This window comes from Myotis nattereri (assembly GCF_964212035.1).
Source record: "Myotis nattereri genome assembly, chromosome: 2".
Lineage (NCBI taxonomy): Eukaryota > Metazoa > Chordata > Mammalia > Chiroptera > Vespertilionidae > Myotis > Myotis nattereri.
Window position 1 is genome coordinate 37,262,175 of NC_138076.1, and position 22,551 is coordinate 37,284,725.

The window sequence follows — 22,551 nt, forward strand, 5'->3', positions numbered from 1 at the left end:
ACAGTCTCTGTCCCACAGGGTTTCTGAGAGGATTAGCAATCATACATAATGATGCATGAAAAGTACCTAAAATATTCAGTGCCTTGACAATCCGATTATCCACCTTTTTTATCACAAAATTAAGGCTTCAGAAGATTAAGTTACTTGTTCAAAATTCTACAGCTGTTATTGTGGGGAGTAACTTTTCCAAATTCATTCCAAAGAGTTGGCTAAGGACTCCGATGAGCTATGGAAATATTAGTGAAAGCAAACAGCAGATGATCTAAGAGACAGGAAGTCAAGAGATCTAAGTCCAGGTTTATAGATTTCAAAACTGGATAGATTGAGTTCCAGGTTAAGATCGCATTTCTGTAGCAATTCCTGGTAATCTCCAAATTTCCCCTTTTGGAATAGGTGTAAGGACCTGGAAAAATTTTAAATGTACAATACTGCAGGAAATGAAGGATAATAGTGAATCATTTGTATAGTTTTGGAGGAACTTCTAGTAGAAAATGGATGGAGGCAGACTAATCAATAAAACTGCTGGACTGGATATGTGTTGTTCTCTAAAACAGAACAGTATGTGCTGCTTCGATGTTGGTAAAAAACGCCAAACCTTTTTTCCCATCTTGTAAGATGGCGGGTGACAAGAAAACTGAGAAGCCGGACACTAGGGAGAAGAAGAAACCTGAAGCCAAGAGGAAGGCTGGTGCTGGCGGCAAGGTTAAGGCCCCTAAGAAGGGGAAACCCCACTGCAGCCGAAACCCCGTCCTCGTCAGAGGAACTGGCAGATATTCCCGGTCAGCTATGTATTCGCGAAAGGCCATGTACAAAAGGAAGTATTCGGCCTCTAAATCCAGGATTGAAAAGAAAAAGAAGAAGAAAGTTCTTGCTACTGTCACAAAACCAGTTGGTGGCGACAAGAATGGTGGTACCCGAGTGGTTAAACTCCGCAAATGCCTAGATATTATCCTCCTGAAGATGTGCCTCGAAAGCTGCTGAGTCAGAGCAAGAAACCCTCCAGTCAGCATGTGAGGAGACTGCGGGCCAGCATCACTCCTGGGACCATTCTGATCATCCTCACCGGGCGCCACGGAGGCAAGAGGGTGGTTTTCCTGAAGCAGCTGGGCAGTGGCTTGCCACTTGTGACTGGACCTCTGTCCCTCAGTCGAGTTCCTCTTCGTAGAACACACTAGAAATTTGTCCTCGCGACCTCCACGAAAATTGCTATCAGCGGTGTGAAAATCCCCAAACATCTCACTGATGCTTACTTCAAGAAGAAGAAGCTGCACAAGTCCAGACACCAGGAGGGTGAGATCTTCGACACAGAGGAAGAGAAATACGAGATTACAGAACAGTGCAAGGTTGACCAGAAAGCTGTGGGTGGGCTCACAAATTCTGCCAAAAATCAAAGCTGTTCCTCAGCTCCAGGGCTGCCTCCGCTCTCTGTTCACTTTCACCAATGGGCTTTATCCTCACAAACTGGTGTTCTAAATTTCTTATAACAACCCGATTAAATAACTGAAAAAAAAAATGCCAAACCTTGTAGCCACTGTCCATCATCCCACTGTCTTTCAAGAGCTTGAAGTTAGAGAGTCAAAAAAAAAAGTGCATCCATCCCCCACCCACCTTGCTTCACCCCACCATGCAGACACTCTCTTATAGGTTGTAAAAGTTACATCCCCCATGTGGCCACCACACCACTATATCCCCCAAACATGCATTGGTATACTCCTTTAACAGGCATTCTAAAAGACCTAGAACTTCAAAAACATAATGCCCAGAGTATCTCATTTTTGGAAATAAACAAAATGAGATCAGGCAAAGGCTACTTACTCAAAACCTGAAGGTAGTCACCATCACTTGCATTTCACAAAGACTTAAAGGCAGGCAGAGAAGTGGGATAGTTTCATAGCAGAAAAAGGGAAGCCTCCAGGTAGGCCCTGATTGGAGTCTGTTGGCCTGGAGAAGCTTGGAGCTGGGTGTTCCATATGATTGGTTAGGGGTGTATGTTTGGCTTTCTCTGGTTGGTGCTAAAGTGGAAGCATGGGTGAAAAATAGGGAAGCTGTCAATTATTAATCAAGTCATGATCATTTGGGACTGATTGTAGTTATTGTTTGTCTTCTTGGACTGATTGCTAGAGGTAGGAATGAGACTTCCTTTAGGTCTGACATATAAAGAAGGCTGGCTTCCTGGACTGGTTACTGTGGATGAGGGGTTAGTTTCCTGGGCTGGTTGCTACAAATCCCTATTTATATATTCAGAATCAAATTTATAACATTTTAGGATGTGCATGTAGAAACAGAGACAGGGGAACTCTGTTTTCAGAATATGTCCGACATTCTAATTGTTCACATAAATGCTTCTGAAAAGAACCATGAACTGCCATAGGTGACTTGAGGTAGAGTTTCTCAATCCCAGAGTCAAAGCTCTTGAGTTGCGGGGCAGGAGAAAGGTTGATCTAAGTCTAGGAGAACTGTACTGAATAAATTCTACTTTTAAATTCACAACTCTGATATTGGTCGGAGACAGGTTTTCAACAAGCACCTAAGTGGATATTGAGCGCAGCCAAAGAAAGACTTTATTTTCTATCTGTTGGCAAACACTAAAGCTAGAACAATGCCTCTTCAATCAAAGATAAAGAAGTAATAAATCCTCATTTTCCTTGTGAATGATTTTTCTATGGTATAAAGAAGGAAATATCAATTGTCTTAAAGACTTCAAGGAATTATCTCTGAAAACTATTTGTTGTAAGTTAAAGAATAATTTTTAGGAAAAGAGATTTCATTTTTCTCAAAGATATGCAAGAAATCAGAGACTTCATTGAAAAAAATTTATATTAAATATGTTGCTCTAAAAAGAGATCAAGGTAAGGCATAAAGGTAATAGAAAAAGTTGAAATGTAATCTGAGATAAGGAAAAACCTGAGGTCGTCTCAAAAACTGCAAGAGTAAGATTAAAGTAGAATAAACATCTTTAAAAGAAAGAATTCCCACATAATTAGCTCCTAGTCTACCACAGAATACAAAAGAAAAAGAAAAAAGATAAGTCCAGCCCAGGTGAGCATTGTTTTAGGAACCAAGAGGTTTCCCATTCAAGGCACATGCCAGGATTGTGGGCTAGATCTCTAGTAGGGGGTGTCCAGGAGGCAGCCGATTAATGATTCTCTCTCATCATTGATGCTTCTATCTCTCTCTCCCTCTCCCTTCCTCTCTGAAATCAATAAAACTATACTTTTTAAAAAGAAAAATGATTAAGAGTAGATTATCAAATGGAGGAAAAAGTAACAAAGAGAAAAAAGAAATTAATATATATAATGATATATATTATATATAGTAATATATAAGTATATATTATATATATTAGAAATTAAAAATAAATACTTTGAACTGAAAAAAGTAACTTCATCTTTAGATAAAAAATATTTTCTTCATTCCAGAAACAGAATGTAAAATTTGACAAATATGTTAGATCAAGAAAAAACAAAAATCCTGGTTTTCAACAATTAAAGAGACATCATAATATCTTTATATTTCTCTTCTATCAGACTAAATTCCAAAAGAAAAGAAAATGATGTTCATAGAATTAGTTAAGAAATTAGAGAATTGAGGGGAGAGAAAATGGCGGAGGTTTAGACAGACGTGTCGGTGCCTTGTCCCGGAGCAGATAAGGGCGGGCAGCTGAAACGGGTAGCATACAGCCCGAATAAGCAGAGCAGATTCAGCTGAGACAGTCTGCAGCCAGGAAAGACAGAGAAATCCTAGATAAAGGGAACGGTTAGAGGCTGAGGCTGAAACCTCTCCAGGTGCGCCGGCACAGCCGCGGAGACCGTGCCATCTTGGGTGACTGTCGCCAGCATCCAGAGACCAGCTACTAACCCGGCAACAACGGCTCTCAAGCAGCGCGACTACGTGAACTCCGAGGAACTCTGCTTCTCCCCACAGAAAGCAGACCCAAGCAACAGCGGCCTCCTGATCTCCACACGCTCTGTCTGAGGAACAGCTGCTGTGGGTGAAGCCTCCCTCCACCAGCCAGAAGAGCCACAACAGCTGTGAACAGCACCCATCAGAAGACCCGCTAACAACAGAGGAGCAGCTGCTACCACAACCGCCCAAGGAGCAACCACAGCCCGAGGAGCCACTGCCACCTAGGGAGCAGCCACTGAACGACTCAATATCTATATACGTCAGTGAGATCAAACATGGGTAGACAAAGAAATCCCCAAAGGAAAGAAAAGGAGGACTCACCAGAAAAGCAGCTAAGTGATACAGAGGCATACAACATGACAGAAAAAGAATTCAGAATAAGGGTCCTAGAGTGCATACACCGGATGGAGGAAAAAATCGACAACTTATCCAAGAAGCAAGAAGAAACAGATGAAAAAATCGACAACTTAACTAAGACCCAAGAAGAAATGAAGTGCGATATAGCTGCAATAAAGAACACCATTGAAAGTATCAACAGTAGACTAGGAGAAGCGGAAGACCGAATTAGTGAATTAGAAGACAGGGAAGCAAAACACACCCAAACTGTACTTCAGTTGGAGAAAAAAATTAAAAGACAGGAGGAGAGCCTAAGGGAGCTTTGGGACAACATGAAACGAAACAACATACGAATAATAGGGGTGCCAGAACAACAGAAAGAGGAACAAGGATTAGAAAACCTATTGGAAGAAATAATATCAGAAAACTTCCCTGAGGTGGGGAAGAAAAAAGTCACACAAGCCCAGAGAGTCCCAAGCAAGGTGAACCCGAAAAGACCCACACCAAGACACATCATAATTACCATGGCAAATGTTCAGGACAAAGAGAGAATCTTACAGGCTGCAAGAGAGAGACGGAAAGTTACATACAAGGGATCTCCCATTAGATTATCAAATGATTTCTCAACAGAAACACATCAGGCCAGAAAAGAATGGACGGAAATTTACAAAGTGATGCAAAGCAAAGGACTGAATCCAAGAATACTCTATCCAGCAAGGCTATCATTCAAAATTGAAGGGGAAATAAGAAGCTTCACAGACAAAAAAAGGCTAAGGGAGTTTATCACCACCAAGCCAGCAATGCAAGAAATGCTAAAGGGACTGGTGTAAAAAGAAGAAATAAAAATCCCAGAAAGAAAACAGCCACACACACAAAAAAAGAAATGGCTACAAACAAGTACCTTTCAATAATAACTTTAAATGTAAACGGGCTAAATGCTCCAACCAAAAGATATCGAGTGGCTGAATGGATAAAAAATCATGACCCATACATTTGCTGTCTACAAGAGACCCACCTCATTAGAAAGGACTCACACAGACTGAAAGTGAAGGGATGGAAAACTATCTTTCAGGCTAATGGAAAAGAAAAGAAAGCTGGGGTAGCAATACTTATATCGGACAAAATAGACCTCAAAGTGAAGGCCATAACAAGAGATACGGAAGGCCACTTCATAATACTAAAAGGATCAATACAACAAGAAGATATAACCCTGATAAACATATATGCACCCAATGCAGGAGCACCCAAATACATAAAAAATCTTCTGGAAGATATCAAAGGAGAGATCGACAACAATACAATCATAGTAGGGGACTTTAATACACCACTGTCATCACTGGATAAGTCCTCTAGACAAACAATCAGCAAAGATACAGCAATACTAAATGACTCACTAGATCAGATGGACTTAATAGACATCTTCAGAACACTTCACCCCAGTGCCACGGAATATACATTCTACTCAAGTGCTCATGACACATATTCAAAAATAGACCATATATTGGGTCACAAGCAAAGTATCCCCAAATTCAAGAAGATTGAAATCATAAAAAGCGTCTTCGCAGACCACGATGGCATAATATTAGAAATAAACTGCAATAAAAACAACCCAAAATACTCAAACACCTGGAAGCTGAATAGCATGCTATTAAATATTGATTGGGTTACCAATGAAATCAAAGAAGAAATTCAAAACATCCTGGAAACTAATGACAATGAAAACACAACAATCCAAAACCTATGGGACACAATGAAAGCAGTCCTGAGAGGGAAGTTTATAGCTCTACAGGCCTATCTCAAAAAACAAGAAAAAATGGTAGTAAATCAGCTAACTCTACAACTCAAAGAATTAGAAAGAGAGCAACAAGAAAACCCCAGAGTGAGCAGAAGGAAGGAGATAATAAAGATTAGAGCAGAAATAAATAACATAGAGACCAAAAAAATAATACAGAAAATCAATGAAACCAAGAGCTGGTTCTTCGAAAGGATAAACAAGATTGACAAACCTCTAGCCAGGCTCACCAAGAAGCAAAGACAGAGGACCCAAATAAACAAAATCAGAAATGAAAGAGGTGAAATAACAACAGACCCCACAGAAATACAAATGATTGTTAAAAAATACTATGGACAGCTCTACTCCAACAAACTAGACAACCTGGAGGAAATGGACAAATTCCTAGAAAAATACAACATTCCAAAACTCAATCAGGAAGAATCTAAAAATCTCAACAGGCCAATAACTATGGAAGAAATTGAAGCAGTCATCAAAAAGCTTCCAGCAAACAAAAGCCCAGGACCAGACGGCTTCACAGGGGAGTTTTACCAAACATTCAAGGAAGAACTAAAACCTATCCTCCTCAGACTACTACAAAAAATTCAAGAGGAAGGAACACTTCCAAGCTCATTCTATGAAGCCAGCATCACCCTAATACCAAAACCAGGTAAAGACAACACAATGAAAGAGAACTACAGGCCAATATCCCTCATGAACATAGATGCCAAAATCCTCAACAAAATCTTAGCAAATCGGATCCAGCAGTACATCAGAAAGATCATACACCATGACCAAGTAGGATTTATCCCAGGGATGCAAGGATGGTACAATATCCGCAAATCAATAAACGTGATACATCACATAAACAAATTGAAAGAAAAAAACCACATGGTCATATCAATTGATGCAGAAAAAGCATTTGACAAAATTCAACACCCATTTTTGATAAAAACTCTCAGCAAGGTGGGAGTAGGAGGATCATACCTCAACATAATAAAAGCCATATATGACAGGCCCACAGCCAACATCATTCTCAATGGACAAAAACTTACACCATTTCCCCTAAGAACAGGAACAAGACAGGGATGCCCCCTCTCACCACTCCTGTTCAACATAGTACTGGAAGTGTTAGCCATTGCAATTCGGCAAGAAGAAGAAATAAAAGGCATCCAAATTGGAAAAGAGGAAGTAAAACTGTCCTTATTTGCAGACGACATGATATTATACATACAAAACCCTAGAGACTCCATCAAAAAGCTACTAGACTTAATACATGAATTTGGCAATGTAGCAGGATACAAAATTAACCCCAAGAAATCTGAGGCATTTCTATACACCAATAGTGAACTTTCAGAAAGAGAGATTATAAAAACAATCCCGTTTACCATCGCACCAAAAAAACTAAGCTACCTAGGAATAATCTTAACTAAAGAGGTAAAAGACCTCTACTCAGAAAACTACAGGACGTTGAAAAAAGATATAGAGGAAGACATAAACAGATGGAAGAACATACCGTGTTCATGGATTGGTAGAATCAACATCATCAAAATGTCCATACTACCCAAAGCAATCTATAAATTCAATGCACTTCCCATTAAAATACCAACGGCATACTTCACAGATCTAGAACGAACTCTCCAAAAATTCATCTGGAATAAAAAAAGACCCCGAATAGCTGCAGCAATCCTGAAAAAGAACAAAGTAGGTGGGATCTCAATACCAGATATCAAGTTGTATTACAAAGCCACTGTTCTCAAAACTGCCTGGTACTGGCACAAGAATAGGCATATAGATCAATGGAATAGAATAGAGAGCCCAGAAATCGGCCCGAACCAATATGCTCAATTAATATTTGACAAAGGAGGCAAGAACATACAATGGAGCCAAGATAGTCTCTTCAATAAATGGTGTTGGGAAAATTGGACAGATATATGCAAGAAAATGAAACTAGACCACCAACTTACACCATACACAAAAATAAACTCAAAATGGATAAAGGACTTAAATGTACGACAGGAAACCATAAAAATTCTAGAAGAATCCAAAGGCAACAAAATCTCAGACATATGCCGAAGCAATTTCTTCACTGATACAGCTCCTAGGGCACTTGAAACTAAAGAGAAAATGAACAAATGGGACTACATCAAAATAAAAAGCTTCTGCACAGCAAAAGAAACCATCAACAAAACAACGAGAAAACCCACTGTGTGGGAAAACATATTTGCCAATGTCATATCTGATAAGGGCCTAATCTCCAAAATCTATAGGGAACTCATACAACTTAACAAAAGGAAGATAAACAATCCAATCAAAAAATGGGCAAAGGACCTAAATAGACACCTTTCAAAAGAGGACATTCAGAAAGCCAAGAGACATATGAAAACATGCTCAAAGTCACTAATCATCCGAGAGATGCAAATCAAAACAACAATGAGGTACCATCTCACACCTGTCAGACTGGCTATCATCAACAAATCAGCAAACGACAAGTGCTGGAGAGGATGTGGAGAAAAAGGAACACTTGTGCACTGCTGGTGGGAATGCAGACTGGTGCAGCCACTATGGAAGACAGTATGGAGTTTCCTTAAAAAACTGAAAATGGAACTCCCATTTGACCCTGTGATCCCACTTCTAGGAATATATCCCAAGAAACCAGAAACACCAATCAGAAAAGATATATGCACCCCTATGTTCATAGCAGCACAATTCACCATAGCTAAGATTTGGAAACAGCCTAAGTGCCCATCAGTAGATGAATGGATTAGAAAACTGTGGTACATCTACACGATGGAATACTATGCTGCTCTAAAAAGGAAGGAACTCTTACCATTTGCAACGTCATGGATGGAACTGGAGAGCATTATGCTAAGTGAAATAAGCCAGTCAATGAAGGAAAAATACCACATGATCTCACTCATTCATGGATAATAGAGACCATTATAAACTTTTGAACAATAATAGATTCAGAGGCAGAGCTGCCTCAAACAGATTGTCAAACTGCAGTGGGAAGGCCGGGGAGGGTTGGGGGGCAGGAGGTAGGGGGGTAAGAGATCAACTAAAGGACTTGTATGCATGCGTATAAGCATAACCAATGGACATAAGACACTGGGGGATAGGGGAGGCTAGGGGACTGTCTAGGGTGGGGGGATAAAATGGACACATATGTAATACCCTTTGTAATACTTTAAGCAATAAAAAAATTAAAAAAAAAAAAAAAAAAAAAAAAAAGAAATTAGAGAATTTCCTCTATCAAAATAACTGTTTATTCACAAATGAGATGGAAAGATTTTTTTTCAGGCATGATAAGGAAACTGAAAAAATAGTTTTCATGTAGATTGCCTGAAAAACATATTTCAAAATATGCTTCAGATGACCAAGAATTTCATAACAATTAAATGCCAAAAATATGTAGAACAGCATAAAGAAAAACCCAAGACAGCCTGGCCGGCATGGGTCAGTGGTTGAGCGTCAACCTATAAACCAGGAAGTCACGGTTCAATTCCCGGTCAGGGTACATACCTGGGTTGCAGGCTCAGTCTCCAGTGTGGGGCGTGCAGAAGGCAGCTGATCAATGATTTTCTCTCATCGTTTTGATGTTTCTATCTCTCTCTCCCTCTCCCTTCCTCTCTGAAATCAATTTTTTAAAAAATTTTTAAAAAAGAAAAACCCAAGACTGACCATTGAATAAAATTAAGCAAGTACATAATTATATATCTAAGCATTTGTCTGTGACTGAGATAAATTAATATAAAATTTTAAATTATCTTTTATGAAGTAAGGCAGTAGACAAAAATTCTGTAGTTACTAATATATGCCAATAAAATTTAGATGTATTAGCAAAAAGATAAAAATGTAAAAGTTTGCTAAAAGTGTGCTGCATTTAGCCTTACATAGGGCAAAGTAAGAAGTTATTATATTGCAATTCATCAATTAGAAAAAATTTAGATTAGATTGTGTATTTTTTTAGAAACTTAAAAGTTAATCATCACTGGAATTATAAACAGGATGCACACCTGTTTTCCAAATCATTACAGAACAAAAAAAGGAAGATTCAAAGATCTGCAAAGAATAAGAATAGCTAATATTTATTTAACTCTCACTCTATGCCAGGTGTTGTACGTTTGCTTTATTTTTTTAAATTTATTCCTGACAACTATTTAGTTCATTTATTTTTCCCATTTCTTAGGAAAGGAAATTGAGGATCATATATTCAGTGATTTATTCAATGACAAATAGCTAGTAAGTGTCAGAAATGGTATTTTACCTCAGAAAGCTGGGCTTCAGAGCTAATGAACCACAAGAATATGTTATTTCCCCCTATATGTTCAATGAGAGTTTATGCTATGCCAGAAACCATACCATTAATTCAGTTACCCTGTTAACAGCTCTGCAAGATAGGTAAGAACATAAAAAGAAGCAGAAAGCAGAATGAGCTATCAAACATACCAGTTTACCAGAGACTTTAAACTCTTACATTAAAGTAAAATGATGTATGGATTTGAATTTTTATATTTACTTTTCCCCCCATTATTTATTTCTAAACCTGAAATAAATAATGCAAAAAAAGTAAAAGTAAATAATTAAAAAGATACACAAGTTTAGAGGCAAAATGCAAAGAGAGAAAGAAAGAAAGAAAGAAAGAAAGAGAGAGAGAGAGAGAGAGAGAGAGAGAGAGAGAGAGAGAGAGAGAAAGGAAGGAAGGAAGGAAGGAAGGAAGGAAGGAAGGAAAAAGGTAGATGCCCTAGAGCAGTGATGGCAAACTTATGACATGCGTGTCAGAGGTGACACATGAACGCATTTTTTTGGTTGATTTTTCTTTGTTAAATGGCATTTAAATATATAAAATAAATATCAAAAATAGAAGTCTTTGTTTTGCTATGGTTGCAAATATCCAAAAATTTCTATATGTGACACGGCACCAGAGTTAAGTTAGGGTTTTTCAAAATGCTGACACGCAGAGCTCAGAAGGTTCACCATCACTGCCCTAGAGCAATATAAAACAGCCAGGCTCAATTAAAAGAGCAGAAAGCATGAATTTATCTATAAACAAAGAATGAATGGGGGAAAGACCACTTCCAAAAAAGTCCCTAGGCACATGGGTGAATTATTTTAACTGTTCACTTACTACATTTCAGATACTTATATGTCTTTCAACACCTAGGGGAAAGATAAGCTGAGCAATTTATCTTATAAATGCACCAAAATCCTCATAATCAAAATTTAATAATGAACAAAACAAAATACAGATCAACTTCATGTATTTCTGTATGTATATATAAAACCCCCAACTAAAATATCAGCACATTTATAATTCACTAAAATCAAGAATGAATGTTGGATGCTTTAATAATAAGGATTTTAGTATCAAACAAACAAACAAAAACCTTGCAGTTGCCCAATTTTTTGGTTAAAAATATACTTTATAAAATTTAATCACCATTCTTGATTTTATAAGCTTTTTAAAAATCTGGTAATAAAACATGAGACATAATCTCATACCAAAAGTCATTGCCATTATTAAGTGGAGGAGAGTCAATCTCATTAAAGAAGATTATAATCATCATTCCCTTTTAGCATTATTCTGGATGCTACAGTGAAACTAAAACAGAGGACAATAATTAGAGAAAGATAATAGTATCATTATTAATGACTGATGTGGCTGCATATCTAGAAAATTTATAAGAAAGACAACCTCCAATTTATAAGAAAGTTCAGTAGAGTAGAAACACACAAGATAAATACACAAAAATCAAACAATTTTACATTATACCAACAATAACCTTGCAGCAAAATTTGTAGTTTTTACAAAAGCATTGAAAACTGTTGCCTTTTTTCTAGTTACTTTCTTGTGAAAAGACATTTTTTTTCTACAATATGTTCTAAATGATGTAAATAAATCAATCTTCAGGAACATCCATGTTTTCTAGTTGCAGAGATAGAAGTTGTCAATTTCTTGTAACTCAATTTGTAGGTTAAACATAATTCCAATTAAAATCTTAAGTTTGGAACTTAGAATGATTTTAAGAATACAAAAATTTGAAAGCATACAAATTCACAATTGCTAAGACTGGCAAATTTTGTTCTTTCAACACAACAATGAAAGAAGATGATTGCTAAGACAATGAAATATACTATCAACTGTTTTCAATTTTAGCAAAATAGATGCAATAAATATGAGAAATTACAAATTTAATTACAAAAATACTAAGATCCCAACAGGCAATTGAAGGAAAAACATGACCAAAACTTCATGAAAGAGAAGATTTAAGGGTCTAAATATTTGAAAAATTAAATGCATCATGACCAGTAGTTTAAAAAATGTTTTTCCAACTATGAAATACTACTCATACCTTTACATTTTCAAATGTACTACAAATAATATTGATAGAAGTGTGACAAAACATTTTATTACCAGTGGGATTGCAATAACATTTTGGATTGTGATTTGGAAATACAATGAATAGAGGAGGAAGAGAGACAAAGAGATAGAAAGAAATGTTAAAAATACTTGTAGCATCTCATGGTGGTGAGATTCTGTGATATTTTATACTTTTCTGCACTCTAAAATTTTCTATAATGAGCATTTAATAATGTAAATTAAGATATAATAATATAAATATTACTTTTAATTAATCTAAAAATAGAAGGAAGGGTCAAAATAAATAATTTCTAAGTGATTTCCAGTTATTGTCTAAGTACAGAGGGACCATATGCATTTAAATTGTTTTTAAGACTATTAATGACCTACCATGAATTTTAAATTTCTATGTTTTTTAGTCAAGCTTGATGGCATATTTTTACTTTTCTTCTTTTAGTAGACTATGAAGAAATTACCCTGCTTATTCTAAAAGTATTGAGATATTTAAAAATGGAAACAATTCATTGCTTAGGACATATTTGAAAATTCTACAGATTACTTAAATTCTTCAATTAGGAAAGCAAGGCTTACAAGTTATCTTTAACAAATAAGTTTGAAATACCTGTAAAAGAAAGTTTTTGTATTAGCCTGACTTTATGAGCAATGTATAATGATGAGTTGAGCAACCCATATTGTTCGAGTTAAAAGGGCAAGGATCAGGGGACAGTAGTATCTCTAATTTGTTTAGATTTGAGAAAGACATATCATTTGCTTTTTAAAAAGAAAGGAAAGTGCTAAGATGTTGTTTTCCATTCAATGCTTCATGTGGAGCAAATTAACCACCTGATTCCTCAATTCCATCTATTATAGCAGAACATGATTATTGGTTTTTGCCTCTTTTGGAGAAGAAATAAATCAGTTTGTTGTCATTGTATATAGTCTTCAATTATACAGAGAGAAAAAAATTAAAAAGAAAAAGTATGCAGAACATCTGAATGGCAATCAAATTCAATTATGGCCCCAAAACAGGCTTTCAAATATATATGACTTAAATAATTAACTATTTAAATCTCTGTGCCTTGGTAGACATAGGTATAAAATCTTTTTGCTCACTTCAGTAAAATAAAATTGAAGGTGCAATTGATGGGTTTACATTTCATTCAGCCCATTACCCTTATCTCTTCCTTATTTGAGAGTATAAAACTAAGATTTCTTCATTTTCACAAGTTCACTATTCTTTGGGAATCTAAAGGGAATAATTCTCAAACTTTGGTTATCTGGTCCCAATAAAGGCAAGATTACTTTGGGGAGAATGTTTCTTAGAATAGAAACTCCATTATTTCCCTCTATTGTCAAGATCATCTTTTACTACAGAGACAAATTCCCAATCTAATTAATCATTACTCTGATTCTCAGAACCTAAAAATTAGAAGAACTTTTAGTTTTCCATGTATTTGTAAAACTTGAACTGGACATATCTAGTTGATTCAATGATATAGTTTCTGCTGTCTTCTAACCATTTTCTATAATAAACTATTTACATCAGACACTGGTTTGAATCAATCAAAATATTGTGACTCATTCATTGTCAAAATAATTTGATCACTTTAAATTTTAAAATTCAATTCATAGTAAAATCCTTTTCTTATTTGTTTCTTTTACCATGTGCAGTCTTCCAATTTATTTTATTCCATAAAAATCAAGAAATCTGAAATGCATACTAATTCATACTATTTTGTTCAGGTTTTCATGTCAACTTGTCAATGCTTCCTCCTACACACCCTCTACTGGGGATGGAGCCCACATCCAGGACATGAGCCCTGACCTAGAATCAAACCGTGAACTCCTGGTTCATGGGTTGACACTCAACCACCGAGCCACGTTGGTTGGGCATGATTTCTTATATAACCCATTCTTTTTACACCTTAACACACTTTTTTGCTCATGTTGAACACTCCCTGCTGACTTCAATCTTTTTTATATAAATTCTGGGGCAAACATTTTCTGTAATACTTTAATTTATCTAATATTTCTATACAAATTGAGTGTATGACATGTCATAAGTTTCATGGTGGCCAGTGGAGATTAATAGGCAAGTAGTTTGAATAACTACCTGAATGGTGCTAAAGACCACTTCTCTCTCCTGCTGTTTGGTGCATCTATTCCCATATCAAGCCTTTAGATATCCGTGCAATGATAGTGAGTGACTAGTTCTGATCCAACAATGAACTGTGATTTCACTATTTTCTTTCCACTATTTTTAGATAATTTCAATATCCTTTAACTGAGTTTGATATTGGTCCATGTAGGTACTTGTGGTTTCAATACACATTTTTAAAATTGTATCAAACCCACTGTACAATAGCTGATATCATGAAACAAAATATCAGTGGTTTACTTGCATGTGGGACTCAAATTCTGGATCTACTGTGAAAAATAATTTCTGTTCATCTTCAAGTTTAATCCATTTGATTAATAACTTTATTCTTGAGACCTACTGTGCTCAGAATCCATATGACAGGTGTGGGCCTTGAGGAAGTGCTATCTGAGGTTCTTCATAAAGCAATTTATTTTCTTGAGGCAGCAAGTTTTCTGATTCATTCTGCCTCTTGGTTTTGCTAACTTTGATCATAATTCATCAAAATGAAAACAGAAAATATTAAGACAACTAAAAAAGCCAAAATATAATTAAAACAAACTGGAGTGTGATAAAAAATAGGTACTCTGAAAAAGTACCAACAGCTTCAAATGGGCTTTCTTAGGCTCTGCTATTTTCAGTACATTTCCAGACTTAGCCAGACCCTCTTTTCACTGTGTTCCACCTCCAATTAGTATCGACACATCCAACTGTCAGTCAGAATGAACTATAAATCCAGTTGACTTAATGAGACAGAAAACACAAAATAACTGTGGCTGAAGCTAGAAATAATTTTCCTCTCTTATGTAGGCAAGTATAATGCTCCACAATCAGTAGGACCTCGGCCATTCCTACCACATGGCAGCAACCTTATTAATCAAGAAGGCTGCCCCTGCTTGGGCCACGTATCCAGAAAGAATGAGCTAGAGGGAAGAGGAACGGGCAGAAGTGCATGGTCCCTCCCATAAGGATCCTTCCTGAAGGGTTCCTATACCAATTCTGCTCACATCACCTCAGCAAGAATTTAATTATATGGCCACACCAGCTGTGAAAAAGATTGGGGAATTTCGTTTTTATCCTGGGAAATTATGTGCCCAGCTAGCATTTGGAAGTTCCATGATTAAAGAAGAAAGAAGAATGGATATTGAGGAAAACTATCATTATGTGCCAAAGAACTAATTATTTTCGTTAAGTAATGATTTGAATCATTTAATGACACATGAAACCTGACCACCTCTCCTTATGCTCAGTCCAGCTCCCCCTCAATAGGGTCTGATTGATTACTATGCCTTTAAAGGCAGTTACAACAAAATCACAGTTGTAGAAGAGATATCATTGAGCACACTATCAATATTTATTACACAGGGTGTCCCCAAAACTGTACACACACTTTCATAGCCCATAGCTCAATTTTGAAAATGAAATGTATTTTAATAAACACTGCCTTTATAATTATTCAAATATGTGTATACATTTTTGGGACACCCTATATATCCTAAGTATATACTATGTATTCAAATAAATCAGACTAAAAGACCTATGTGTAACATTTCACACAGCAAAATAAAATGTATATTAAAGTTCGCGAAAACTGATTACTTAAATGTAATGTTTTGGTAAACACATGAAAATGTTTATCTCCTCCCTGACTATACTTTAGCATCACCTGAGGAATTTGATGTGATTTGCTTCATTTTCTTCTAATAATTCCAATGTCCAGCACACACCTGAGACCAATTAATCCAGAACCTGGAGGGGATAGAACAGGGAAGTGGAACCCAGGTCTCTGTATCTTTTAAAAGCACCTCCTACCTTAGGCTAAGAAGTCTTAGACTATAAGCATTAAGCAGTGCAGTACGGATGCTTTTAATTGCACTCAAGAGTGAAGTGCAATTAAGAGAATCTGTGATGTGATTGATCTTCCTGTAGATGGAAGACTTCTGCACTAAATAAGGTACGTCACTAAGGTGAATTAAATAAATTTCTGACTTTTCTTTGAAATTCAACACTTATAATCCAATTGCAATGATATACTGTGTGGTAACAACACGCTTTTTAAGTGCAGGAGGGAAAACTAAGGTACTCAACATAATAGAAAATACAAGAAGATTTGGTGGAAACCCTTTAATGCCCTTACAAAACCTGTTTCCGTTCTACCCGTTGGTACCAGGTAGCTGGGTGTCCCAGAGGTACCCACTGCTCCTCTAGCTGGTCAGGCTCTTTGGTGGTTCAAGCCTTCCTACGTGAAGGAGAACAGCAGAGTAAGATAAAATCTTACCCCTAAAAATTAATCTAGGACAAAACCCTATGGCCAGGCATGAAAAAACTTGGATTCTAAGCCTAGATATGCCCTGTTTACCAACATGACTTCTAATAACTCACTTTCCCCGAAGCAAGGTGCCCTGGACTATGAAATACAGGCATTTGACCAGAGGTGCTCAGGTCCCCTATTAGCTCCAGAATCCTAGGTTTCTACCCAGCATTTGTCCTACTTGGAAAGAAAATTATGAATTCAGATTTCCTGTCCAAATAATTGCATCAATCCTCCCCTGACCAGAAAAGCAGCAATACCAGAGGGAAAATCCTCAATCAGAGCCTCTCCCTGATCCTCCTGACAATTCAAATACATTAAGTTCAGGGAATGTGGTTAGAGTGCACTCAGGGTTTACGTACATAATACAGAAAACAGCTGCATTATGAGGCACAAATTCCTCCTTTTGTTCTATTGAGGGAAGATCGCTGTTTAAAGCTTTCGAGACTTTCTCAGAGGTATTTATGGGTCACCGTATGTATAGCTTTCCGATGGTCTAAAAGGCAAAACTGATTTCAGAATGGGTGGTAAAGTGCTTTGAATCTAAGGGAATAAATCTCATAAAAATCCAGATACTGAGGTTTAATAAGGGCACACAGATTAGAAAACTAGGAGACTCATGGTTATGAGATAAGACCCGAGTGTGTCTCAGTTTCCAAAATGAAGGTCTAAGGATGCAGCACATACCCTTTAAGAGGAGTCAAGATACTTGAGGTATTTTTGGTGTTTTTTCTAACCAAGATACATGCAACCTGCCAAAGATTCTAAGTGAGAAATGACATTAGGCTAATCGGAAAAACATTCAGAGTCTAGAGAAGCATGGATCAGAAACTAGAAAGATTGATCATTAGACTCAGAAGAGAATTAAGATGGGTGTCTTTGATTGTACACGAAATATTCCCCCTATTGTTTCCCAAAGAATTTCAATTTTTTTCAGGGCAGCAGCAAATCCTACTAGAAAAATTCAGCCTCACAGCCTCCCTTGGATGAGCATGAGGTGCAGAGGTGGAGAACAAGGTCATGAGATAGTTCTGGCCTCTTGATTTAGGCAAACATCTCTGGAGATGCCATCCTCTCCCAAATAAGAACAGACAAAAGCCTCTGAAGGAGATGGGCTGCTGGCTCCTCCTCTTCCTCCAGCCTGGAGCCAAAACACAAGGCGGCCCTGGAGCCACCTTGTAACCATGAGGTGATGAGTGGGAAGACAAAAGCCCTAAGGTAAGTATGGGAGGACAAATGACAGGAGGGGGCTGGGACATGGGACGTCACAGAACCACCAGACCATCCTGGACTTTGTGCTATAAGAGGAAATAAAGCACTATTTGATTAAGCCAAATTAGAGGCAGACTATCACATTTAATAAACTGAACAACTCATTAATTACAGCTTAATAATCCTTCATGACTCTGCAATGCTGAGGAATTGGAAAGTGCAAAAAAACCTGGACAACAGAGTATATCCTGTACATCTGCTCATGGGAACCAAATACCTCTTGTTGATAATGTAATCCCCCTTGTGATTGAAAAAAATAAAGTCTTCAAGGAACCAGATGAATTCAGAACTTTAAGCCACATGTGACAAAATGCTTAGCATAGCCTTACTGAGCAGGGGGTGTTTTCTGCCATTTCTATAAACAATGGAGGAAAGATCGAGAGGGACTAAAATTAGAAGCATGCCAGAGCCCTGACATTTGAGATGATATTAAAACTACAAAGTGGCACTTACAAATGACAAGAAAGTCACAGGAGACAAGCACATCTGCCTTGTGGAGCTGATTGAAATTTGAAAGGAAGCATTAAGAGTCAGCAGTTGCAGATAATGCCTGAAGAATTTCATTTAGTTGAAGAGAGACAAATAGGAAAGTTCTCTTTTTCCGGTTCATGAAGAGGTAGTGAGGCACACACACCTGACTGCCGGAATAAATAAACTCTCTCGGGGCGGCATGGTGTTTACTGCTTGAAGCGGGTAGCCTTTGACTTCTGCATGGACTGGCCGGAGCAGAGCAACAGTGTGGCTAAGCCTGGGGATGCCCAGCAGTGAGTGCACTGCAGCATTGTCGGGCTGCTATGTGGACATCAGCGGAAGTTCAAAAAAGAAAACGTCCCCTGTGTCCAGGAGTTATTTTGATTGAGAAACTCCAGCCTTCCAGAGGCGCTTCAGTGCAGAGCCACGGCCAGCGAGGCATTCAAACACACTTGCAGGAAGGAGTGCGCCTAAGCAGCCCTTCTCCTTTCCGTCCAAGGAGACGACCCTTTGACCCCTCTTAGATTCATGGTGTCATGACAACTGGTCAAGAGCCTTCACCTAGTCGGATTCCAGGACTGACTGCCTCACCACTGTTGGCTCAAGACAAATCAGCAGAGCAACCAGGGTGTCAAAAGCAGGACCCCAGCAGCCAGTCAGCCACGACAGCCTCCCCAACATACAGTCAACTACTGATGCACCCAATGGGTAGATATCACACTGTGAGTGAAACGGGGTTTGAAGGTTTTGTGTGTGTTTTTTTCCAGCTTGCTAAAAACTTGATTGAGAGTCACTGATCAGAAATTATGTCAGGAAGCCTCCACTAATGTAAGCAAAGGTAATATTCTTCATCTCCTTCTGCAGATAACAATATAAAGGTTCTCCAAGAATATTCCACAACAATCCTGGAGTCTCCAAGAACTTTCATCGGGCCATACAGCCAAACCATTGGCATAATAATGCTCAGTTATCATTTGCTTTTGCTTTTTCGCTGTTGGTTATTTTCCTTGAAATGACTGGCCCATTTGGTTATTTAAAAATATGTATGTCTGCCAAACACCCAAGTCTCAGAAATCATAGTTTCTGTCCACAATTCTTTCAAGTAAAAATATCGTCGTATAAAAATAAATCAACTCAACCAAACAGCACAAGGTCATTCCTTGAAGATGACACCATATTTTGGTAGGTAGCAGAAGTCAATATACACACTTGCCATTTCATTACTAATGTTTTTTAAAACATATACTAAAAGGTTGAGATTTAATAAAATTAATTATTTGTATCACTTCATCATGAACCTATTTAAGTAAAACTGGTTTTTGTTGCTTTGCTTTTACTGTGTGTGGTAAAGAATGTCATGTCAGTCCAGTTTGCTGTCACTGCCATGATTCAGCTCAGGCATCTGCAGTTTTACTCATTGTTGCTTTAGCACCATTAGCACGAAAGTCAACACAGGGGAAAAGGCAGATGTGCTGGCAGTGACAAAAATTTATCTTTCAAAAGAAAAAGAAAAATTTAGAAAACTTGTATTGTCAATGTGAGCTTCCCGAAACTTAGTATTTTCTGATGAAACTAGTAATGATATTCACAAATATGATTTTTTGATGTCTTAAAATTTGACAATTGGAAGATCTTCATAACTCTGCAAATTCAAATTTTCCAAATTATTGGTGAATGGTATACTAAAATCATGGCTGAGTAAAAGATCTGTTCAAAGTTCAAGGCCACTGGATTCTACAGTAATAGACTACAAAAGGCTCATTGATGTATTTTCATATTCCACATTGCAATTAACCTTTTAAAATTTAACATTTGCCCCAGTTGTCAAATTTTAGTGTAATATCAAAGAAATATATCCACAATTATCTACAAAGGCTGTTGAAATACTCCCCCATTTTCCACCTACATATCTGTGTGAAGCTGGATGGTCTTCATATACTTTAACCCAAACAACATATTGCAACAGATTGAATGCAGAATCAAATGTAAGACTCAGCTGTCTTCTATCAAACCAGACATTAAACCAGAAAGAGATTTGCAAAAATGTGAGCCAATGCCACTTTTCTCACAAAAATTTTGTTTTATAAAATATGTTTATTTTTAATTAAAATCTTACTTATATTAGCATTTAATGTGTTTATTATGGACATTTAAAATGAATTAATAAATAAATGTGTTTAATTTTCTCAGTTTTAATTTCTAATGCAGCAAATATCAATAGATATAACCCACATAAACTATAGGTCTTTGGGGTTCTTAAGAAATTTTAATAGTGTAGAAAGGACACAAGATGAAAAAGTTTGAGAACTGCTGCCTTAAGTCAAAAAAATACTCAAAAAAATAGACAAAAAAAGTGCAATTACTCAAAAGAGTCATATTTGGTAAGATAGGTCTTTTTTGTACCTTCCATGCATTATTCAAGAGATGTATAATGCTAGCAAACAATATGACCCCCAAAGATGTCTAAGTTATTACATCCCAGAACCTGGAAATATGTTACCATGTGTGGCAAAGGAGAATTGAGGTTGTAAATGGAATTGGTGTTGCTAATCAGCTGATTTTAACATAAAAATATTATCCTAGCCCTAACAGGTTTGGCTAAGTGGATAGAACGTCAGCCTGTGGACTGAAAGGTCCCAGGTTTGATTTTGGTCAAAGGCATGTACCTTGGTTGCGGGCACATCCCCAGTGAAAGGTGTGCAGGAGGCAGCTGATCGATGTTTCTCGCTCGTCGATGTTTCTGGCTCTCTATCTCTCTCCCTTCCTCTCTGTAAAAAATCAATAAAATATATTTAAAAAAATATATTATCCTAGATCTGTGGTCGGCAAACTGCGGCTCGCAAGCCACATGCGGCTCTTTGGCCCCTTGAGTGTGGCTCTTCCTAAGCCTTAGGAGTACCCTAATTAACTTAATAACAATGTACCTACCTATATAGTTTAAGTTTAAAAAATTTGGCTCTCAAAAGAAATTTCAATCGTTGTACTGTTGATATTTGGCTCTGTTGACTAATGAGTTTGCCGACCACGGTCCTTGATCGTCCAGATGAAAAAGCGAGGCAGGAGGGTCAGCGTCAGTGATGCAATGTGAGGAAAACTCTACCACCCATTGTTGGTTTTGAAGACTGCGAGGGGCTACAAGCCAAGGAATACAGCAGCCTCTACAAGCTGAAAAACACCAGAGAACAGATCCTCCCCTGGAGCCTCAGAAAGAAACCCAGTCCTGCCGACACTGTCTTTAACCTGTGATACCCATGCGAGATTTCTGACTTCCAGAAGTGTAAGATAATAAAGTTGTGTTTTGTTAAGCCACTGGTAACTTTGAATTTCACCTGAGCCCTGCAATCCTGAGAAACAACCAATCTTAAGGAATCACACTACCTTTTTGTGCTCTAGGAATGGCTCACTACAAAGAACCCCTCTTCCCTGTATGACTTAGATAAGACTCAAGGATGCTCCCCTTGTTTATCTAAAACAATACTAGCCACAGACCATTCAAGTCCCCATTCTTTGCCTTATAAATGATTAGTTGAATTATTTTAGCCACGTTATTGATTGAAACAAAATCCATGTTAACCAAACATCAGTTAAGTTTCTGTACTTCCTCTAGGATCCTGAACTTTGACCTAACTTCAAGTTGAGCCAGCATACAGCCCCTCCTTAATGTCCTCTCCTAAGAATAGGTTGACCTCAGTGCGGAGTATTCTGTGATTGACCATGTCACCCTTCTCACTCACCTAATTCTCTCTAGCTTTGTTCACTCCTCAAAGAAGAGAAGCCTTTTTCTGCTTGACTTTGGAGATGCTTGCAAATCTCACAGTTATCCCTGTTACAATAACCCCTCCACTCCTCTTGCAATAATCCTTTTGAATAAAGTGACTCCTTACCTAAGTCTAGACTTGTTTTTTATGTGACCCCACTTTGTTACAGCAGCAGTAGGAAACTAATACATCTGCCTAGCCCAGCTAAAGCAGCTTATTATCCAAAAA

The 22,551-nt window shown here is 37.5% G+C and overlaps 1 pseudogene across 1 annotated transcript; it reads left to right on the forward strand.

Annotated features, from left to right (window-relative positions):
• Nucleotides 1–615: 615 nt before the first annotated feature.
• On the forward strand, nucleotides 616–1,614 carry LOC308535783 (large ribosomal subunit protein eL6-like; annotated as a pseudogene). Its single transcript has one exon. The product of its transcript is annotated as a large ribosomal subunit protein eL6-like (transcript).
• Nucleotides 1,615–22,551: the final 20,937 nt, after the last annotated feature.